At 43.9% G+C, this 23,045-nt stretch overlaps 1 long non-coding RNA gene across 2 annotated transcripts in view; it reads right to left on the bottom strand.

Moving 5' to 3' along the window:
* Nucleotides 1–23,045, bottom strand: part of LOC309392257 — a 320,340-nt gene that overhangs the window by 165,807 nt on the left and 131,488 nt on the right. For both annotated transcript variants that reach the window (XR_014175407.1, XR_014175408.1), the window contains exon 5: nt 14,396–14,647. This is a non-coding gene — a long non-coding RNA (uncharacterized lncRNA). The remainder of the gene's footprint in view (nt 1–14,395; nt 14,648–23,045) is intronic.

Raw genomic sequence — 23,045 nt, 5'->3', positions numbered from 1 at the left:
CTTGTTTCAGCTTATGTTTTTCAGTTGAATTTATTTGAAAATTTAAAATATGTTCTGGGACCACATTTTTGTAAGGCAAATGCATAATGAAAAACCTTTATTACAAACTCTGTTTGCCTTCATATTTGAGAGAGAGAGAGAGAGAGACAGACAGACAGACAGACAGGCAGAATGAGAGAGAGAGAGAGAGAAAACAATCAAGTGGAATAGTGGAATGGCCTTCAGAAGTTGCAAATGCTCCAATAATAATAATACTCTCTCAATAATTTCATAAAGTCAATTTAAAAAGCTGACGGTTGGAATAGTACATTTTTTAGGGAAGTGGTTATCAACCTGTAATATAAATAAATAATCTGGACGAGCTCCTTCTAGATCCATGATGGCAAACCTATGCCATGCGTGCCTAAAGTGGCATACAAAGCCATGTCGCCTGGAATGCGAGCCGCCGCCCTAGCTCAGTTCCACTGCGCGCGGGTCTCCTTCTGGGCAGCTGATGTCCAGTTCTCTGCCACGCAGGCACAGGGTGCATGTGGAAGATGCGCAAACATTCACGAGGGGCAGGGGCCCACATGCAGGGGGAGGGGGGAGCATGGCGCCCCCCCCCTGCAGCCCGTTTTTGGTCCCAGGAGGCTGCAGGGAGGCCTACTAGGCCCAAATGGGATGCCAGGTGGGGAGTCGCATGTGCAGGGAGCGTGGGGAGGGGGTTGCACACTCATGTGCAGGGGGCAGAGGTGGTCACACACACATTGCATTATTGCGAAAAATATGGGACTAAAATACATACATGGCTGGAAAAAATAATAAATGATATTGACTGCTGTGAGAATAGTATTTGCATAAAAATCGAAAAGTGAAGAGATCCCAACAGACGAAGATGTGATTAGAAAAATATTAGAATGTGCAGAAATGGATAAGCTAATGCTTACAATTAAGGAAAAGAAAGAAACTAAATATTTTTTGACTTGGGACTTATTTTATCAATGGCTAAATGATAAAAACAGGAGCTAGAAACAGGGAAATATATATAAGAATAAGTGATATAAGGAAGATATGTTAACTTGGTTAAATAAACGATATTATTATTATTAGTTAATATAATTGATATTAATGCAATAAATATTGTTGCAAACACTTTGATTATTATTTCCAAAATGATTTGTATTCAGAAAACACACTATTCAATTGAAATTGGAATTTTTGAATGCTATAAAATAAAAACATATTACAAAAAAAAAACTATTTGTGACATTGCATACTTCTTGGAACTGTTATTCGTGAGGTGCAGACAGGGAACTATTTCAGACATGTGAAGACTCATCTATTCACTTAGATTTTTTCTGTATAAATATATGTATTAATTAATCTTGATCATAATCACCTCTTTTAGCGCATTAAAACACTAAAAATAAATATTTTTAAACTGGGGTGGTTTTTTTGGGGTAGTATTGCAAAAGTATTTTTTTCCCAATTCTTACACTATGTTGTACATCACTACAATATACTGTACCGGTATAATTTATTAACTTTAAATAATAAAGGGCAAATCAGAAGATATTGTGCTGCTGGCCAAGCAAAGCAGAAAACCCCACCCAGAATATTTATACGTTAATCTGGCCAAACCAAAAGCATCACAATTTCTGTTTTCTGCCTGCAGTGGCAGATCTTCTACACAGTATTATCATTTAAAGCAGCCTTCTTCAAACTAAAGCCTGCAACTCTCAGAATTCACAGTGGGCCTGCAGCCAGAAAATTCTGAGAAGTGCCTCAGTGGAGGATTCTAATTAAGGACACTGACTGATTTCACTAGTCAGGAGGACAAATACCGAAATACTCAAATAGAAAGCTGCACCTCTCCAAGGGTTCTATTCATTTCCTCACATATAACGTAGTGGGAGATACCCAATGGGGCAGCTTCCCTCCCATCCTCCAGAACTGTTACTTAAGAGAGAGCTAAAACAAATCTGAACAATTCTATCTGCACAAAGCTTTGCAAGCAAGTCACAACTAGCTTTCATGTAATTACCCGTTTCTTTTTAGGGGATAGGTTACAACAGGCCTTTGGAACAGCTCCACTGGACAACACCGAACATTCACAGTGGTGGTAGAAAAGGAAGAATTCCTCGGCGCCATTATTACCATAAATTATATTTAATGATAGATTGTAAGCAATCTTTGATTAAAGCCATTGCAGTTCTTCCTCCTCCATCACTCTAGGTACCTAATGAACCATTACTCTCTATCACTGCCACTAGAAAGAAGAAGATGCTCAAAGAGTCTTCCTCAATTTGTTGCCTCCCAAATGTCCTGGGATTTCATAATTGTGGAAGTTGTAGCTCCAGGACATTTACAGGGTGACAGATTGGAGAAGATTACGTTATGAGATATCAAAGCATTGTTACAACATGGAAAAGGAGAACATTTTTAGAAATCTCTCCTAAGGTTTCACAGTGGAAGATACTTCTATTCTGTCTAGCTGGGACATTAGCCCTTAGCCTTGGAAACACAAAGGCTAGCTGTTATAACCATCTCTGAAGAACTGAAGAAGCTTCTTGAATGAGAAGTAAAACCTTTTCAAAGAAAACACCAAGGAAATCCAGTTGGCCTTTTGGAAAAAGTACTTTTGGGACAATCATGACCCAGCTGATTGAGAATCTCCATAGACCTTGCCCATAAAGAAAGTTTTAATGAGAAAGGGTTTTAACCAAAACAATAAGAAAGTTTAAATAAGAAATAACCCAATAAACTTATTCTCTGCATTTAAAATGTTTATTGCAAAAAAGAGGAAATACAGAAAAAAGAAGTGAAGGCAATAGTGTAACTGGCTTAATTTTTTAAATTAAATTAATTAATTAAGTTAATTTTCTAATTATTTTTTTAAATTATCTACATATGTACATTTGTGGGTTTTACCACACGATCAGACTGCATTGCAAAAAGGATAACTAGAAAATTTAGATTTCCTGCTTGGAAGCTGATAGGCAGACACACACACACACCCAATCAACAATACGTTCAGTTATGAAAGATACCTGAAAGTCAGGCTTTTGGGGGACCTGATTGCAAGCAAAATGCTGTTTGTCTGATGACCTGACTGTAGAAGTAAAATATTTAGTGATTAAACATATCTTCCTTAGGACATGGTGGAATGATTAAGACATGGTTTAATTTTCACCAGTTGTGCCACTGTCTAGATGAGGGGGGACTATTTCTGGGAAACAAAAGCTAAATTCCATAATATTCAGGCTTTTCAACATGGGATCAGATCAGTGGTGGGTTCCGGATCCAGTTGCAATGGGGCCCAGTATCCTCCACATGAACGCGTGCGGCGCCCATGTCTTACCATCCAGCGGTGCCTCCTCAAGCCTCCACGATGGTCTAGTTGCTCGGCGGAGCGTCGCACAGGCACTGTATGCACCATGCGTGTGCGCAGAAGCGCCAAAGGGTTTAAAGACAGGTAAGGAGCGTGGGCGGGCAGGTGGGCCCTCTGGAGCACCGTACCAGAACCCGGTGCTCCGGGCATGCTCCGGTACGCCTGTACAGAGGTGTACCGCCTGCAACCCACCACTGGATCAAATGTTTTAGGCTGTTTCATATCAAAATGCTATGCTATTCCCTGTAACAATCCAGGAGTTTATGATCAAAAAATTCCAGATTAAGCATGGTAAGAAAACGCCAATCACAACATGCCAGAAAAACCCACACAAGCCATATAGCAGTGTTAGTGAATCTTTTTAGTACTGAGTGCCAACATTCGAGTGCACACATGCGTGTGTGCCAGAAACCGGAAGAGCAGTTGCCTAGTGCATAAGTGTGCACCGGGTGGCTGCTCTTCCAGTTTCCAGCATGCACATGCGCACGGCCACATGGTCTTCTGGTTTCTGGCATTCATACATGCGCAAATACCAGCTGGTCAGTGCGCATGTGCGTGCAGAAACCAGGAGAGCAGCTGCCCGGTGCACATACACACCCGGGAAGATGATCTTCCAGTTTCCAGCATGTGCATGCGCACTGGGTGGCTCTTCTTCCAGTTTCCAGAGCTCCCGTGTATGTGAAGACCAGCTGGCCAGTGTGCCGGAGCCTGGAAGGGCAACAGTTCGCGTGCCTAGAGAGATGGCTCTGATTGTCACTTCCAGCACACATGCATAGGGTTGCCCTCACGGCCATATAGTATCAATCTATATAGGTTATCTATAAATAAATATATTAGCCAAGCAAAACACCACTATATTTCATCTACGCTGAACATACAATGAGACTTTGCAAAGATTAGTCAAAGATCTTTTTCTTCCATTCTCCTTAACTATAGTACAATCGTGGTCGGGCAATCTCTATTTTCTGCCATACCGTCTTGACACTAATTCCTTGTACTCAGCCCAAGAATAAGAGAGATTGAAATCATGGTAAGCTATGCCAGTATGAAGGTGGTCTTTTCCAGATATTCAGGAACAGTTACAAGATATACACAATCTGTTCTGGTCCACAACCCATTCATATGAGATGAAGTCAAGTGAGTGGGCTCCGAGGGGCATCTTTGGCCATTTCAGGCATATCTGAAGTCCCAAGTCAGGCATTTTGTTGTGGTGGTCTCCCTAAAGAAAGACACTCAGAAGCCCTGTTGCTGGTAGCTATGAAAACTAAACAACAACAACAACAACAACATATGTGGTAATATTGTAAGCATTTTAACTCAATGCCATTAGTGCAAGACTAGGAATAACAAATCTCCTCTACTACCCAGAACTGATTCCCAGAGGACAGAGGAATTTGGAAGTTAGCATTTATTGCCCGCATAATAATATAGCATATGATTTAGTTCCTTTTAATTACAGTTTTATTTTACATTTTTTCAGTTCGTGTTCAAACAAATTGAGGTGAAGCACAAGAGTTTTCAGAAAGGAGCTGAGAGGTGCTGCAGTGAGGCCTTACTTTCTTCCAGGGACTGGCAAATGTTTCCCCACCAGCTGGTGACAAGCAAAGGAGGAAGGATGGAGAAGTCAGAAGAGTCAATCATCGCTGTGTTATCATATGCTGCACACACAAAATCAGAATAGCATCATTCCTCAGTGACTCAGAACAGACACGGCAGAAACAGGATAGGGACTGACAGTCAAGGCAGCAAATTTCATGCCAACGAAAGTTTTTTGCTGACTCAGATGGGTGGGGAACATTTTAATTCAACGGTGAGGAAAGGCCCTGAAAGCATGTCTTTTATCGATGCTCTCCTTGTGCTTACGCAGAAACCCAAAAGGTCATTATAAGGAGCTGTTTTAATTATGAAGCAATTTTCCTTTGGAATTCACTGGTAACACTTTCCATAAGCAAATAAGCCCCATTTTTAAAAACTGTGAACTATCCTTCATAGAGACACAGTGGCTCAGTAGCTAAGACGCTGAGCTTGTCGATCAGAAAGGTTGGCAGTTTGGCGGTTCGACTCCCTAGCACCACGTAATGGAGTGAGTTCCCGTTACTTGTCCCAGCTTCTGCCAACCTAGCAGTTCGAAAGCATGCAAAAATGCAAGTAGAAAAATAGGAACCACCTTTGGTGGGAAGGTAACAGTGTTCTGTGCACCTTCGCCATTTAGTCATGCCGGCCACATGACCACAGAGATGTCTTCGGACAAGGTTGGCTCTTCGGCTTTGAAACAGAGATGAGCACCGCCCCCTAGAGTCGGGAACAACTAGCACATTTGTGTGAGGGGAACCTTTACCTTTACTTAGTCTTCACTGTATAGTACGCCTTGGCTAGGGAGAAATAAGCAGCCTTGGGCTGGGAGGAGCAATTCTTCCTTTCCCCTGTAAGGACCTATTTATTTTATATCCTACTTTTCATTTACGAGCTCAGCAGTGTACAGGTAATCCCCAACTTATGACCGCAATTGAGCCCCAAATTTCTCTCCTAAAGCGACACATTTGTTGAGTTTTGCCCGCATTTTATGACTTTTCTTGCCACAGTTGTTAAATGAATCACTGCAATGGTTAAGTTAGAAACATGGTTGTTAAGTGAATCTGGCTTACCCACTGCTTGTCAGAAGGTCACAAAAGGGATCACATGACCCACAGTCACCACAACTGTCACAAATATGAGTCAATTGCCAAGCGTCTGAATTTTGACCATGGGAATGCTGCCACAGTCATAAGTTTGAACAATAGTCATAAGCCACTTTTTTTCAATGCTCTTGTAACTTCAAACGGCCACTAATTGAACTGTTGTAAGTCGAGACTGCCTGTACACAATTCTCCCTCCTTTTATTTTTCCTCTATAACAGGGGTGTCAAACTTGATTTCATTGAGGGCCGCATCAGAGTTGTGTTTGACCTCGTGGGCGTGCCCAACTCAACGTCACTCATCAGGGCTCCATTTCCAGCCAAGATGGCTTCCTGCAGCCCTTTGCCGCACGTGGCCCTCCCATGCTCCATTTTCACTGGCAGAGGGCTATAGGAAGCCATCTTGCCCGAAAACGGAGCCCAGGAGGCATGTGTGTGCCTCCCCCGCCCCCAGTTACATTTTCACTGGCAGAGGCACTGCAGGCCAGATCTAAACACCCTGCGGCCTGGATGAGGCTCTAAGGGCTTGAGTTTGATACCTCTGCTCCATAACAACAAACCTTGGAGGTGGGTTGAGAATGCTTAGATTCAAACACTGACGTTCCCTGGCCAAGGAAGGCCTAGAATCAGAGCCCGTTCTTAGTGCAACCCTAACTATTATACCACACTAGTGTTCTTTAATAGATCCACAAATGCACTTCTTATCTTTATTTTTGTTAGCAGAGCCCACAGCTGGGTTTCAGCCCTCACCAAGAAAGGGCTCCCCATTGCTCTGGACCCAGCCCCATGTTTATATATTCAATTTCCAGAATAGCGTTTCCCAATTCCAGTCTTTTTTTGTCACAAGATAAATGTCTCCTTTGGTCACATGAAGCTATCCTTTCTAATACATACAATATAAATGCATGACTCTCAAGTAGAATAGCATCCTTTATGGATCGCTTAAAATAAGCACATTCAACAGACTGGAGGCTCTGGGGGCGGAAACAAAAGTCCCCGGGTTGAAGCCCAGCACTGCCTCCATTCATTACATGGAGGCCCATATGAGGGAGCTTCATTGCAACACAGTGCGAATGGGCAGGAGCAGAGTTTTGTGGACAACATCTTTTAGTCAGGTCAAGTAATCCAGGAAAAAAAAAGAAAAAAGATTGCCTGACATTTCCCAGAAAAGCGAGACAGCACAATGATGCATTGCTGATTCAATGCTATGACTGGAACGTTTATAATGTTAACTTTGGTATCATTCATTTCAGCAATCCCTTGTGGCTCTAAATCCCACTGTCTCGCAGCAAGGAAGGAACGTCACATTAGGCACAGCCGTGACTGCTGTGTGAACAAAATGCTTCAGCTTGTGGGCTTTTCCCTCGCCCAGCCCCTTCTTTGGTTTTAAAGCACGTGCTGCAAAATATTCAGTGACGATGACATAAAATCAGGGGGGAGGGGAGAAAGAGTCGGTTATGGGCAGTGGAGAAAGAAGAGAAGCCTGACCTTTAAAATTTCACTGGTGCCGGTAAATTGTGTAATCCATTATCCTGGGGAAGCCGCTGCCTGAGGCACTGAGCTGATGGCACTGAGCTAAACAGCAAACAGTTTGAGTAAGTTGGAAATGGGCAGCTACGGCAACTTTGTGGTCTGTGGACTTCAACTTTCAGAATTCCTGAGGCAGCCATTGCACACAGGGGTGGGATCCTACCGGTTTAACAACCCGTTTGCTGAGCGTGCACTTTGTGCGTGTTGCACGTGTGAGCACAGTTTACAGAGAAATCATCTTCCGCATTACTGCTGGGGAGGAAAGTAGCTGGGCTTCAGAAAAGGGAATATCGGTGAGTATAGCGCAGGGGCGGATGGGCGGGCCCTGCTGATATTCAGAGCTACCGGTTCGCCTGAACCAGTCCAAACCGATAGAATCCCACCCCAGATTGCACACCCCAGAGTAAGTTTCTAATGTATTACATGGCACCAAAAATTCAGTTGTGTTCTTATACTCCACACATGGTAGGCAGCAATATTTCTACACCAGAAGGGAGCCCTGATGCTGTAACTCAAAGTACTGCGTATTTGTCCATGGATCTACAATTTATTTATGTAACACTTTTTCCAAAGTTAAACTAATAGGAGGAGATTCTAGTCAGAAAAAAAGTTCCCTGAGGATGGGCTTCAGCAAGAGTCCAAAAACTTAGAAGACAAAACCTCTGGTCCGGGTCACCAACCCAGATTGGATCCTGCAACATTATCCTGGGAAATGTACAATTGTTTTCATTCGTGAGAAAAAAAATTGAGAGGCAAATACGGTATCACCACATAGCTTTTAATGGTACTAATGTATCTCCATCCTATTACTTCCACTTGCATTAGTGTTTTAAGCTTTGAAGCTGATAGCAAGCTCCTTTTTTCTCACTGCTTCAGAAAAAGATAACGAGACAGAGTTAGTGGAAGTTAAAGAGCAGGGCACCTTAAAGCTAACACAATGATAACAATGTGATAACCTAGTAGAATTCGATCAAGCTGTGAAAGTTACTGTGGAGTTCTTGGTGTTCTCTGAACTTGGTTATTTTTGCTTGCAGATGTTTCATTACCTAAAGTAGGTAACATCATCTGCGAAGAAGCAAACCAACAGAACCAAGAACTCTACAGTTCAGCCCTCAGCTACACATAATCTCTTCTATTGTGGAAGTTACCTTTTTTTTTAAATTGTTTTTTGTTCACATTCATTTTAACTCTGGATAACACACTGTTCTAGCTACGTATCTCAGCAGATTAAATTATTATATCAGTCCTACTAGATAGCTTTTAAAACAGCCACATATTTATCAGCTCAGCTCTACATTCTTAAGTCTGTCTTTACAAGTTCTGCAAAATTCTGATAAACTTATGTTCGTGAAAATGAGAAATAACATGCATCTGTTTACAAGAAACATGGTCTTTTTTTTTTTCAAAAAAGAGAGCTTACTGCATCTGTGGGTCATTCAGCTGAAAACTCCACCTCCCCCCCTTTAACTCCATGCTATTATCAAAACAATCAGTTTATTTGAAGACTGCTAGCCCCATATATAAATTTCCCTTTGTAATCAAAATGTCTTTATCAGATAAGACAGTTTTGTTTAAACTACTATATTCAGCACTTGCTTTGGGGATTTTGAATACACAGCATGGAGTAACTGGAGATTTCCTAGCCTTTTAAAAGTGAGTTTTTTTCTGTCTGTCTGTATTTTGTAATTTCCTGTCAAATACCTCCCCATAATTAACTTTCCTTGCTCCAATCTACTTTCTTTTCTTCTTCTTTTTCTTCTTTAAAAAAAAAAACCTCTTCCAGCTTCCTGAGGATGGTAATAAAATGCTGATTACATGGGGTTGTTATCTGTTTGCCTTTTTCTTCACCTCCCCCTCCTCCGGGGCCCTTTGTTGAAATCAGCTCTTGGGTTTCAGCTCTTAAGAGGAGAAAGTAACAGAAAAGGGAAGGCAGCAGGCAGCTGGAATGCAGAATCAATACCATTTATTAGGTCAATGCTTAGGTTTGGAGATACAATTGAGCCAAATAATTAAGATAAAGGTGTTCTGAAGCTGGATGTCTCATTGCCCTTCTAGGACATTCTGAATTTCTTAAAAACCTTTTTGAAGGAAATATGGATTATAAAGTGAAATGAAGTAACAGTAAACAATTTCAAATGAAATGGTCAATGGTAAAGAAACTACTCAGCAAGGACATGGGCACAGCCAAAACTGAAAGGTGATGGCTTTTCCCAAATTAGAAGATTGGATACCTTCCTATAGTTTTCTGGAAAAGCCCACATAAAACAGAAGAGGAAACCTTTCCCATAGGGATGTCCTTGAGATCTAGGATGATTCTGAAGATTTCAATAAGCAATAAAGAACAACAAATCTCTAATATAACTTTTAAATGCTGTTTTCATGACTCTGCTTTTTTAAGGTTTAAGACAACTTAAAACATAGCTGGCTCCTTCTAAAGTTATTAGTGCAACCATTCTGATTATGAACACTGTCTACATCTCTTGTCACTCCTCTGTGCTATGCTGTACATACAGACAATCTTCAAGATTAGAAAAAAACTATATTTAACTGGAAGATATGTTTCTGAACACATGACTGCGCAAACAAAGCACCAGTCTGCAATTCATTATAGCAGCTGTGTCTGTTTTCACTGGCTGCAATGGAAGCCTCCCCACACAGTCACATTATCTTGAAAAAACAACTGCTTTAATTCACACTCCTGTGTGCTCTCTAAAGCATCTCATCCAATTTGAGTCCAAAACACTGCACAGCCTCATTGAAGATACATCAAGTAGACCAGAGTCACGTGAAACATATATTCATATAAAAAATGTCACATTATTTTAGCCATTGTCTATCCACTGCAGGATGGAAGGAATAGACCATAATCTGTCACACTGGTCCAAAGCAGGTTGGCAGAATACATTAGTCTAATTTCCAGTCCGCAAATATACCTTGTTAAGACAGAATTGATCTCTTGAGGCTTTGGAAAATACTCAAGAGAACTGAAAGTCATGATAATACTCACGTGCGCATATATGCACTATTTTCTGACCCATGTTTTGAAATTAAGAGTTCAGAAACACTCAAAAGTTGCCTTCCAGATTGGAAACTGCTATAAGTAGAAACTAAAAACTTTATCATACAGGGAAATACTATATTGCCCTGTTGAAAAGGATGATTTCTTGTCATCACTTTTGCAGTCAAAGGATAAAATTCTGTCAAGTTCTGTTCAAGGTAAGGTTGCACTGGAATATACTTCTTGTTGGAATCCCAAACAGGTGCTTTTTCTCAAGAGGCAACTGGACTTTCTTGTTTTTCTTTGAAGACGTTTCACTTCTCATCCAAGAAGCTTCTTCAGTTCTGAGTAGATGGTGGGGAATTCTTCAGTCAGAGCTGAAGAAGCTTCTTGGATGAGAAACAAAACGTCTTCAAAAAAAACCAAGAAAGTCCAGCTGTGGGAGGGACAACCATGACCTGGATGAGTGAGGATCTCCATAGAACACAGTGTCAAACTCGTGGCATCACGTTGCTGTCACGTGAAGGCATCATCGTGACATTTTTTCCCTTCGCAGAGCTGTGGTGGGCGTGGCCTGTGCATGATGCATCCAGCCTGTGGGCTGCCAGTCTCACACCCCTGCCATAGGGCATTGTTGGAAGGAACAAAAAACACGACAGGGAAAATAACAAGAAATATCCACCAGCTGCCATGAAGTTACTTTTTCATATGAAGGATAGTCTATCAAAGTGGAGCAATGTGCAACAAAGCAAACAAATGCACTTTGATTTATAGGCAGCTACTGTACAAGCATCCTATGCAAATGATAATAACCTCCTTCTAAAGTGATGTTTCCAGTTTAGAAAAGGTTCAAACAGAATGGCTATATATTCATGTATGAAATGCATCCCAGTAAAAAGCAAATTCACAAGGTGAATGAATGAACAATCCAGACAGCTGTCTTAATCAAAATTATATCCCATCCCATCTCCTCTTCTAAATAAGCAGCAATTAAAGAATTCACTGCAGAAATGAGCTCCATTAATCAACCTGATTCAGCAGATTGATGCACAGCAATTAAAGCTGTCTAAACAGTTTTGTTAACCTTTAACAAAAATGTGCAGGGAACACACACTGTAAACTAGTTCACAGTCCGGCCAGATGAAGCGTTAGTTTAAAGAATCTGTTTGAAGTTTATTTAGTTTGCTTCAATGCTGCCAGAACAACTTTCTCTCACATGCACAGAGACAAAATGTCTTAACACTTAACTGGCAATTTCCACAGCTGAGATTTTCATCTTCTTCACAATGAAGAAGAAGAAGAATATGAATCTTTACCAAAGCCTCGAAATCACTTATAAGGCAGCAAGATAGATTGACACAAGTGAAGGATGGAGAACCAAGTACCTGTAGAGGAAAACATTTCCTCTTGCATTCCTTACTCCTTTATGTATTCCTATGGTTTACTACACAATTCACCAGAGGGATACATTGATTGATTGATTTAATGGATATGACTCTTACAACAAGGGGGTACCTTTGTTGTTGTGAGTCCCAAAGTTGGGTCCGACCCATCGCAACCCTATGGACAACGTTCCTCCAGGCCTGCCTGTCCTCTACCATTTCCTAAAGATGATATTTAAGCTCACGCCTACTGCTTCGGTGACTCCATCCAGCCACCTCATTCTCTGTCGTCCCCTTCTTCTTTTGCCCTCAATCTTTCCCAGCATTAGGCTCTTCTCCAGTGAGTCCTTCCTTCTCATTAGGTGGCCAAAGTATTTGAGTTTCATCTTCAGGATCTGGCCTTCTAAAGAGCAGTCAAGGTTGATCTCCTCTAGGACTGACCGGTTTGATTGCCTTGCAGTCCAAGGGACTCGCAACATGAGGGATCCACTGGAGAAGGAAATGGAAAGCCATTCCAGTATCTTTGCCATGAAAACCCCATGGACAGTACCAAAAGGGGGTACCTTACAAAAAGTAAAACAAACCCCAAACAACAAAATACAATATAAAAACACTTCACATGATAGCAGTAAAAAATAAATGAACACAATCAGCAGCCAAGATACAAAAACCACTCAACAATATTCCATACAGTCACTGAAGAGGCTTTGCTACAAAACCCAAACCCAATGGGAAAACTACATCTTCAAAGCCTTACAAAAGACCAATAGGATCCAGTCCAATTTGAACTCTGAGAGGATGATAGTCCACAGGGTGTGCATAACAACAGAAAAGACCTTCTCCCTCATGCCCTGTGAGATGAGAGCAGTCGTGGGTTCCATATCCCATTGCAACTGGTATGCTGCAACGGGGTCCGGCGCCCACCATGTGCATGTGCGCAGCATGGGTACAGCGCGCATATGCATACTATCCACCTGCAATGCTCCAGCTGCTCGGCACAGCATCACACAGATGCTCCGTGCGCGAAAGCTCCAATGGGCTCAAATACAGGTAAGGAGAGCGGGAGGGCGGCCCTCCGGAGCACCGTACCAGAACGGTACCTTGTGCTCCCAGCAGGCACTGGAACGCCCGTACTGAGGCATACCAGTCGTATCCCACCACTGGTTGAGAAGACCCAGAACATGCATCTCCCATCAGACCTAATGGGATAAAGAGAATTTATCTTATCTATTTGTATGGAAAATCAACAGATAGCAATAAGTGACTGGTTTTGCCACTCAGATCCCCATTAAATCCTTTCTATATTCACAGAAATAGTATATTGTTTTTTTAGAAAAATAATTTACGGCTGTACATAAGTTCTTTTTTCTTCTTTGTTCCTTTTGAAATGTTCTTTACTGGCCTTTGATTACAATAATCTTTTTATTTGAAGTTCTTACTTCCCAAAAGCAGAAACCTAATTGTTAGTGATGATAATAACAACACTTGCTCAACATGAAGATAGCTAACAGCATGAGAGAAATTAGGTAAACTCATAAGGACCTGGTTCCCACATCATACCAAGCTATTCTTTAATTAGGGTTTATTGAAAATACTTCAATACGTTATAGTGACACAACCTGCTCAGACTAAATCAAACAACCCATGTTATAAATTAAGGTATGTAAATCTTGGTAAATTATACAGGAAAGTAAGATACATATTTCTTGGAATAGATAGAGATGATGTGGAAGATACATTGAAAGATCTGACTAGGGTTTTTGATTCCCAGTTGTCTAATAATTGAAAAAAAATAAGAATCTCCCTCCTAAATTAGATTGCTAGAAATAGATTAAGGGAAGAGGAGAATCAAAAGTGAATTAAATCTTGAAAGATTTTATGAACTGAGTTCTGGTACCAATTATATACTCCTGGCAAGTCTATCTTCTGTTTGTTAATTCCAAGTATTCTATCTACTTCCTGCCAAGTAGACCTCCCAAGCACAGGTTTACTTAGTTTTGTATACTTCAGCCTTCCTCAAGAGGATTCTCTCCAGAAATTGTGTTCCACAATTTTCAGCAATAGCCAAGCTGGCTAATGTTTTGTCATCTGTTCATACCAGATTTTTTTTTCCTTCTCTAATATCTAGGTCTAAATCTAGACATAAACTGCTGGTAGTACTGTTTAAACATCTTGATTGCTGTCAGTTTCTCACATACTGCTTATTATCTGTCTAAAGAAAAGAAAAAGAAATGTCGAGGATTTATTAAATACCTCTAATTCCAAAGAAGAATTTCTTCCAATTGTAGAGATAAACAGTCATTTTTATAGAAGACAAAACTTAAGCCTAATTAAATTATACAGAAGTGGCAGTAACCACCTTAGCAAACCCACGTACAAGCAGTTCCTGTTCAACCAGAGATTGAAGTTACAATAGCATTGAAAATAAACTTAGCAACAACCTTGCATGTGCGATGGCCTCAGCGTCTCATGGTCACATGGTCGAAATGTCTGGCCTTCACAGCCTGCTTCCAACAAGCAAAGTTAATCGGGAAGCCAGGAGGAAGTCACAAGTTGAAGTCCAGTGGCATCATACTTTAACGGCCAGCCGTGATTCAGGTAATAAAGCAGCATGGTCACCTAGCAATGAAGATGCTCACCTCCCACTCAGAAGGTTGAGAGTTCAATCATAGGTAGCAGCAGGCCGTTCTCTCCTAGGATACAAAGAAAAAAAAAATCTGCTGTGAACTTCGTGTGGCATCAGTATAAGTATAATCTTTATTGCCATTGTACTTAAATATAACGAAATTGGTTTTAACCTCACTGGTGCAAAATTACAACAGAAACAAAAAAAGAAAGAAAAAGAAAAAGAAAAAAAACTAGCGTGTGCATGGAGTGATTGTGGTGTAGGAAGGGCATCCAGCCAATAAATGTTCAATTCTATCCAGTCACCCTGAATCTACCCCAAAATAAGGAACTACAGTGCTGTAAAAAAGGGAGTGATTCCAATAATAACCATAACTGGAACTGACATCATAAGGTGGCTTAACAATGCTTAGCAATGGAGTTGCTAGGTCCTATTGCAGACAATGTGATGACTATCCATAGTCCTTTTGTAGAACACAAAAAGTTGGCCTTTTGCAAAATGAGTTAAGTATGAATGATTAAGCAGCTGATAAGCTCTCGAAACCCTGAAAGGAACAAGTATCTGATTAATCTATTGGTCATCAGGTTTATAATCCTGTCTACTTCTTTTATTCATTAATACTATAATAATAAATAGGAATGTTTGAAAGTATATTCTGTCAATTTTAAACTTTCTCATTTTTAAGAAGCAAACTCTGTGAAAGATCTTTAGGAAAGAAACTTGGTGCATTAGTGATGATTGGAGCAAAGGAAAACCAGCTTCAAGCCACAAGGTAAATTTGCTTACAAATATCACAGCTAACATGTCATGGATATTAGATGGTTTTAAGCTCTGTAAAATCTTTAGTATACTTAAAAACATGCATTATCTTAACTAAGAAGGTGCTAACAGCATCCAAAAGAGTCACATTTGATTGTAAAATGAGAAAAACAATAAGGGCTCTACTTTAAAATAATCAAGAAAACTAAATGTCTCATAGTGCATGTACATTATTTAAAAGTACAATAACTGACTCCCAACTCGAATGTATTTCACAAAGTACAGGTAGTCCTCAACTTACAACAGTTCATTTAGTGACCGTTTAAAGTTTCAAAGACACTGAAAAAAGTGATTTATGACTGTTTTTCAAACAACCATTGCAGGATCCTCATAGTTATGTGATCAAAATTCCAATGCTTGGCAACTGGCATATATTTAAGACAGTTGCAGTGTTCCAGGGTCATGTTATCACTTTTAGCAACCTTTCTGACAAACAAAATTAACAGGGAAGGAAGTTTCAATTAATAACTGTGTTAATTCAGTTAAGAAATGGGGCAAAAAAAGGTTTAAAATGGACAAAACTCACTTCATAACTGTCTTGCTTAGCAATAGAAATATGCAATCACAATTGAGCCCAAAATTTCAGTTGTTAAGTGGATTTTGCCCCCTTTTACAACCTTTCCTGCCACAGTTCTTAAGTGAATCACTGCAGTTGTTAAGTTAGCAACACCGTTCTTAAATGAATCTGGCTTCCCCATTGACTTTGCTTGTCAGAAGGTCCCAAAAGGTGATCACGTGACACCAGGACACTAAAACTGTCATAAATATTAGTCGATTGCCAAGCATCTAAATTTTGATCACGTGATCGTAGGAATGCTGCAACAGTTGTGTGAAAAATGGTCATAAGTCATTCTTTACAGTGCTGTTATAAAACTTTGAATGGTCATTAAATGAACTGTTTTAAGTCGAGGACTATCTGTACCCCTTATATTGATCTATGGTTACATCATAACTGGAATACTGAATGTGTGTGTGTGTGTGCGCATGTGTGTGAAAATACTTTTTAAAAAAAAATAGAGAATGACCATTGGCTTACCTGAAGGGTCCTTTTCAGGGCGCTGCGAAGGAGAGTCCAAGCATGGGTTAAATACAGCCAATCTGCCCAGGACTGAATTGAAACTTTAAGCCACGCCTCTGGTGCCGACTAATCCTCAGATTTTCTTCAATGAAGGCATGGACAATGCACGCTGAGAAGTTCAGGAACAAAGTCAACGAAAGTCATAACAAGTATCCATGAGTTCCGCAGAACCATATGACAACTGGCGGAGCAGACCCCAGGATGGGGTTGGACTCTCCTTCGCAGCACCCAGAAAAGGATCCTTTAGGTAAGCCAATGGTCATTTTCCTGGATGCTGCTCTGGAGAGTCCAAGCATGAGACATACCCAAGCTAAATGTCACTAGGGTGGGAAGCGTAAGAGTCCAGGGTCTCTCCGCTGGTATGAATGCCCTGGAGAACTCACCTCCCAAATGCCCCCTCCGCAGAAGCAAATTTGTCCAGTCTGTAGTTTCGAACAAAGGGAGACAAGGAAGTCCACATAGCAGCCTTGCAAATCTCCTCAGGCTGCCCAGGCCGCCGTAGTGGCGATGCTTCTGGTAGAATGTGCGGTGATATGGCATGGCACCGGAATAGATTGAAGAACGTGGACCGAGGTGATACAGGCCCATAGCCAGACCGATGGTCTGAGAAGAAACTTTGCGTCTCTGGGAAGCCGGTTGAAATGCGACAAAAAGTGATTCAGATCGATGGAAGGCAGCCGTGCTTTGGATGTACTTACGTATCACTCTACAAACATCGAACATGTGCCACTTTTTCTCCTTGAGATGTTTGGGGTGCAGACAAAAATCCGGAAGTATGACCTCCTGGGCCCGGTGAAACCAAGAGTTGATCTTGGGTATAAATGCCGGGTCCAAACGGAAGATCACTCTGCCAGGTTGAATCAAGCACAAGTCCTCACGAATTGACAGTGCTGCCAATTCAGAAATTTGCCGTACAGATGTGATGGCAATCCAAAAGTCTGTCTTAAATGTCAGATGTTTGAGGCTGGCCAAATGGAGAGGTTCAAAGGGCGGAGCAATAAGAACCCATAACACTACATTGAGATCCCATGAGGGGTATCTGTGAACAACCGGAGGCCTCAGGTTGGTTGCACCCCGTAGGAAGCTGCGGATGATGGGATGATGACCAAGGGAAGAGTGCTCGTCTACTGTCAAAATCATGGACAAGGCTGCCACCTGCTGTCTGAGAGTGTTAGGGGCCAGGCCCGGGTCGAGTCCGTCTTGCAAAAAGCCCAAGATCTGGGAAATCATAGCTGTAGTCGCCACAGCTTCATGCTCTCTGCACCAGCTGTCGAAGGACTTCCACGTGGCGTCGTATATTCTGGTTGTAGAAAGCCGTCTGGATTCCTGAATGGTGTGAATGACCTTGGCAGAAAGGTTACCCCTACTTAGGAGGTCTCTCTCAAGTGCCAGATGCTAGTTGTAGCCACTGGGGCTCTGGATGTTGAAGCGCCCCCTGGCTGAGAGAGACCTCGTGTTGGGGAATCCGCCAAGGAGGGTTGACGGAGAGACTCACCAGGTTTATTTATTTATTTATTTATTTGAACTTGTTAGTCGCCCCCTCTCCCCACAGGGACTCGGGGCGACGTACAAAGGTGACAATCAAAACAGTGTCATATAGAGGAGGTAAAAATAAATAAATAAATTACAGTGCTTAGAAAAAGTTAAAACCCAAATAACATTAAAATTTAAAAACTAAAATTGACAGTTAAAAAATGACCAAGGGGTGGAGAAGCTGTAGAGTTATGCCAGGCCGGCTAGTCGAAACAGGTAGGTCTTCAGTTTCATACGGAAGGAGCGGAGGTCGGTTGTTGTCCTAATGTCTGGGGGGAGGTCATTCCAAAGGGTAGGGCCCACCACAGAGAAGGCCCTACTCCTGGGCACTGCCCTCTGACACTCTCTGGAGGACGGCACCCGGAGGAGTCCCTCTCTGTGTGAGCAAATGGGTCGCAGGGATGTATGGGGCAGGACATGATCCCGCAGATAACTAGGCCCTGTTCCATGGAGCGCTTTGAAGATGGTGACTAACACCTTGAAGCGCACCCGGTAGGCCACAGGAAGCCAGTGCAGCTCGCGCAGGAGAGGTGTTATATGGGAGAACCTTGATCTCCCCATAATTACCCGCGCGACCGCATTCTGGACCAACTGCAGTCTCCGGGTGCACCTCAAGGGGAGCCCCATGTAGAGAGCATTACAGTAGTCCAGGCGAGACGTCACCAGCGCGTGAGTGACTGTGCGCAAGGCCTCCCGGTCCAAAAGGGGTCGCAATTGGCGCACCAGGCGAACCTGGTGGAATGCCCCCCTCGCCACGGCTGCCACATGATCTTCCATAGCCAGCAGGGCATCAAGGAGGACGCCCAAATTGCGCGCCTGTTCCACCGGGGCTAATTGCTCATCCCCGATGGCCAGCGATGGAATGTGCTGGTTGAACCGGGAAGCCGGGAGCCACAGCCACTCTGTCTTGGAGGGGTTGAGCTTGAGCCTGTTGTCACCCATCCAGACCCGTACGGCTTCCAGACACCGGGACATCACTTCGACGGCTTCGTTGGGGTGGTTTGGGGTGGAAATATACAGCTGAGTGTCATCAGCGTACAGATGGTATCCCACCCCGAAACCATGGATGATCTCGCCCTTTTTTTTTTTAAAGGGTGGCGAACCGGGTCCTTCTGGGCCAGTAGGGAGATACGAGCAGAATTTCCGCCTCCTCCAACAGAATTTTCCGAATCATCCTGGGAAGAAGAGGCAACGGGGGAAAGGCGTACATCAGACCTGGTGGCAACGGACAGTGGAGAGCGTTGACCCCCTCGGCACGCAGGGTGTGGAACCTGGAGAAGAACCTGGGGAGGTGTGTGTTCTCCGGGGAGGCGAACAGGTTGACCAGAGGACGGCTGAGACAACTGGTAGGTCCGGGTGCAGACGCCACTCCGAGTGATCGACCGTGGCCCTGCTCAGACAGTCCGCCTGGATGTTGTGGACACCGGAGATGTGCTCCGCTTAGATCAAGCACAGGTATCTTTCTGCCCACCTTCCCAGGCACTCTGATTCCTCCTCAGGGACCTGGAGCGAGTGCCCCCTTGGCGGTTTATGTTTGCCTTTGTGGCCACATTGTCCGTTAGGATTCTCACGGGACGCCCCTTGATGTGGTCTTGAAAGTGAACAAGTGCGAGTCGCACTGCTCTCAATTCCAACCAGTTCATGCTGTGGGACGCTTCAGGAGGTGACCATCTACCATGCCCAATCTGGGTGTGGAGATGAGCGCCCCAGCCTAATAGACTGGCGTCCGTCTTGATGGTGAGATGGTCTGGATGCCCTTCACCAGCGCGGGGGACAGCCACCACTGGACGAACTGACGTACCTTTGGTGAGACTCGAACCAGCTGTTGAGAGTTGCTCATATTGGCCCTCTGGAGCCATTGAAGGTGTCAAGAATGAAGGCGTGCCCAAGGAACTATTGACAGGCACGAAATCATCTTGTGACAGCTGCACAACTGATGCCTGCAATGAGTGTAGTACCTGCAACACCTGGCTTCTGATGCTTGCCAACCACTCTGGAGACAGGGAGACTTGGCAACTGGTAGTGTCGATGATGGCGCCCAGGTGCTGCAGCCTGGTGGTTGGATGCAGATGACTCTTTTCCTTGTTGATGGAGAACCTGTGATGTTGGAGGGTTTGCAGTGTGTGCTGCAGGTCTTGTACTGCTTGTTGCCGTGACGATGACTGGATGAGGACGTTGTCCAGGTAGCATTGCAGGTGCACTGGGAGAGATCTCAGGAAGGCCGCCACCACAGCTAGGATCTTTGTAAAGGTTTGAAGTGCCGAGGACAGGCCGAATGGCAGAGCCCTGTTCTGGTAGTGGCAGCCTGCATAAAAGAATCTCAGGAACCTGCGGTGAGCTTTGCGAATAGGGATGTGGAGGTAGGCCTCCTTGAGATCTATGCCTGTTAAGAGATCTCCTGGCCTGATGCAACCCAGAATTGACTGAAGGGACTGCATCTTGAACCTCCAGTATGCTATATGATGATTTAGCTTTTTTAGGTCGAGGATCCCCCTCCACCCCCCAAAGTTCTTTGGGACTAGGAGAGTATTAAATAAAACCCTGTTTAGGTTTAGGTTTATTTGGATTTATATGCAAAGCATTTATAAATATGCTGTTCTTTCCTGACCTGGTGGAACCGGTTCTATGGCATTTATGTCTCTGAGGTGAAGGATCTTCTGTTCCATGAGAATCTTCTTGACCGGATAGGAGTGGGTTGGACACCGAACAAAGTGTCGGGGAGGGGGAGAAATGAACTCTAATGTTAGACCTATGGGTATAGTCTGAAGGACCCACTGATCCAACATGATCCGCTCCCATTGGGCGTGGAACTGCTGGAGATGCCCTCCTATGGGAGCCGTCTGATGATGGTCACTTATAGCGTCTGAAGGGTCTGCAATTGGACCCTCTGCGATAGGGATGTTTGGAGAAGGACTGTTGATGGTTTCTGTCACGAAAGGGCTGACAGTCCTGGGACCTATCCGTGCCCTGAGAGTATGGACATTGGAAGGAACTGGAGATAGACAGCTGCTCTGAGTTCCGAAAGGACTGCCTCCTATAAGTCTGTGAACCCTTATTGTCAGATTTTTTATTGACTGAAGGCATGACCTTCTTTTGTCCTTGTTTTCAACCAGGACAGGGTCTAGGGCCTCCCCAAAAAGCTTGCCGCCCTTAAAGGGAGCTGAGGTGAGCTTCCACTTGGATCGCATATCCGCATTCCAATGTCTGAGCTATAACAGGCGCCTGGTGGTGACATTAGAAGCCAGGGATCTAGAGGCATATTTGGCAGCGTTCAGGATAGCGTCAGCAGTGTACTCTGTCACTGTGATAATTTTGTTAACATCCTGTCTAAATTTGGTATCCCCAGCTGGAAGCTTGGCAAGGAACTGTCTCAACCAGAGTAGTGCCGCCCTGGACAGGAAGGACGCAGAAGCGGATGTTTTAATGACCCAAGCCGCCGCCTGATGAGTCTTGTGGGAGGCATTCTCTGCCCTTTTGCCTCTGCCTTGAGCCCTTCTAATAGTTCAGGGGGAAGCACTGAGTTGGAAGTGAGCACCACCACAGGCGCATCCATGGGAGGCAATTTCAGTAAGTCATCTAGACTTGGGTCAACCGTGTACAATTTCTTGTCATTACCACTAGGGGTAGCAAGGGTGCCTGGCTGTGCCCATTGCTTTTGCACCACATTAAGAAATAACTTTGGAACTGACACAATTTCCTAAGTAGGTTCTGGCTCCTCAAAGAATCCCTCACTGAGGTCCTCTGGTGCAGGAGCAGCCGGAGCTGGGATGTTTGTACCCATGTGGGTCGAGGCTTTGGCCTTGTTCACAATAGTCTTGAAATTAGCATACTTGAACAAGCCAGAAAAGGCCGGCTTGTTGGGAACAGCGATCTCATCCACTGAGAATTCTGGTTCTAGCCCCGGACTCCTCCCAGTCTGAATCCTCACTGGCCAAGGAAGAATGCGATGACTGGGGGGGCTGGGCTTGAGCCACTTCTTGTGAAGGTCCCAGTGTCGGGAGTGGGCAAGATTTGCGTGGGCGCTTGGCCCATTGCAACATGCCAGCCTCTATCCCTTGGAAATGGCCATGGCAATGGCATTCTACAGAAAGATCGGGTCCCCTATCTTCTGGTGGGCGAGCTCCGGGCAGGGGCTGAATGGCCGGTTGTTGGGATACAAGGGTCCCCACTGTGACCGGCTCATCTTCCAGATCAGAAGGACATGCAAATAGGTCTGCTTGATCGGCCATAGAAGGCCCAGGGGAGCCTGCCATTGCAATGGAATCAGCAGAGGAGAATTCCTGGCCTTCATTCTCACTCTCCAACATTGGAGGATCCTGACCAGGTTGAACCCCGGGCGAGTGATCCCCAGGGGAAGCAGGCCCGGCTGTCTGGACCTGTAGTTGAGCCCTAAAAAATTGCTTCTCTAAAGCCTTCTGGCGTCTGATGGCATCTCTGTCTAGGCCTGAACTCTGCTTAGTCCACTGCCTAGAGTAAGGCTTGCTTGTCGGATGGCCTCCCTGGCTGCCTTGCCAGCCTGTCTGGTACAGGCCCTGCTGGTGGAAGGACCAACCTGCTGTTCCTCAGGGGCCCCGTCTGCCATGATTAAATGTGGAGATGTAAGGCCTGAAAGGAAACTTTCCCCCACTCACCACCTCAGACAAACAGCCTTAGCGCTCTGATGCAGAGGCACTGAAGGCAAGGGCAAGCAAAGCTCAGCAGTCCTTTGGTTGGTGAAGGAGAATGGTGCGAGCTACAAGCTCCCAGCACTCACGCAGGTCAATTAATGTGGGGCGCGACCACAGGGGCCACCAACCTCTGCTGCCGCCCTCTGCTGTAATGTGGAGCTGTGAGTAGGCAAACCTGCTGGAATTTTGAACAGGAAGGCTTCTAGCGGCTTCTGCAAGAGACAGGCAATCAGGTGGCTGTAGCTGCTTTTTGCAGCAAAAGTAGGTCAACCAAATGGCAGCCGGAACTTTTACCCTCTCAAAATGGTCACTGCCATATTCGATGCTCTCAAAATGGCTGCCACCATATGCGATCCACCTAAAATGGC

This window comes from Natrix helvetica, assembly GCF_964273705.1.
Source record: "Natrix helvetica genome assembly, chromosome: 4".
Lineage (NCBI taxonomy): Eukaryota > Metazoa > Chordata > Lepidosauria > Squamata > Natricidae > Natrix > Natrix helvetica.
This window is presented reverse-complemented; position numbering and strand designations above follow the sequence as displayed.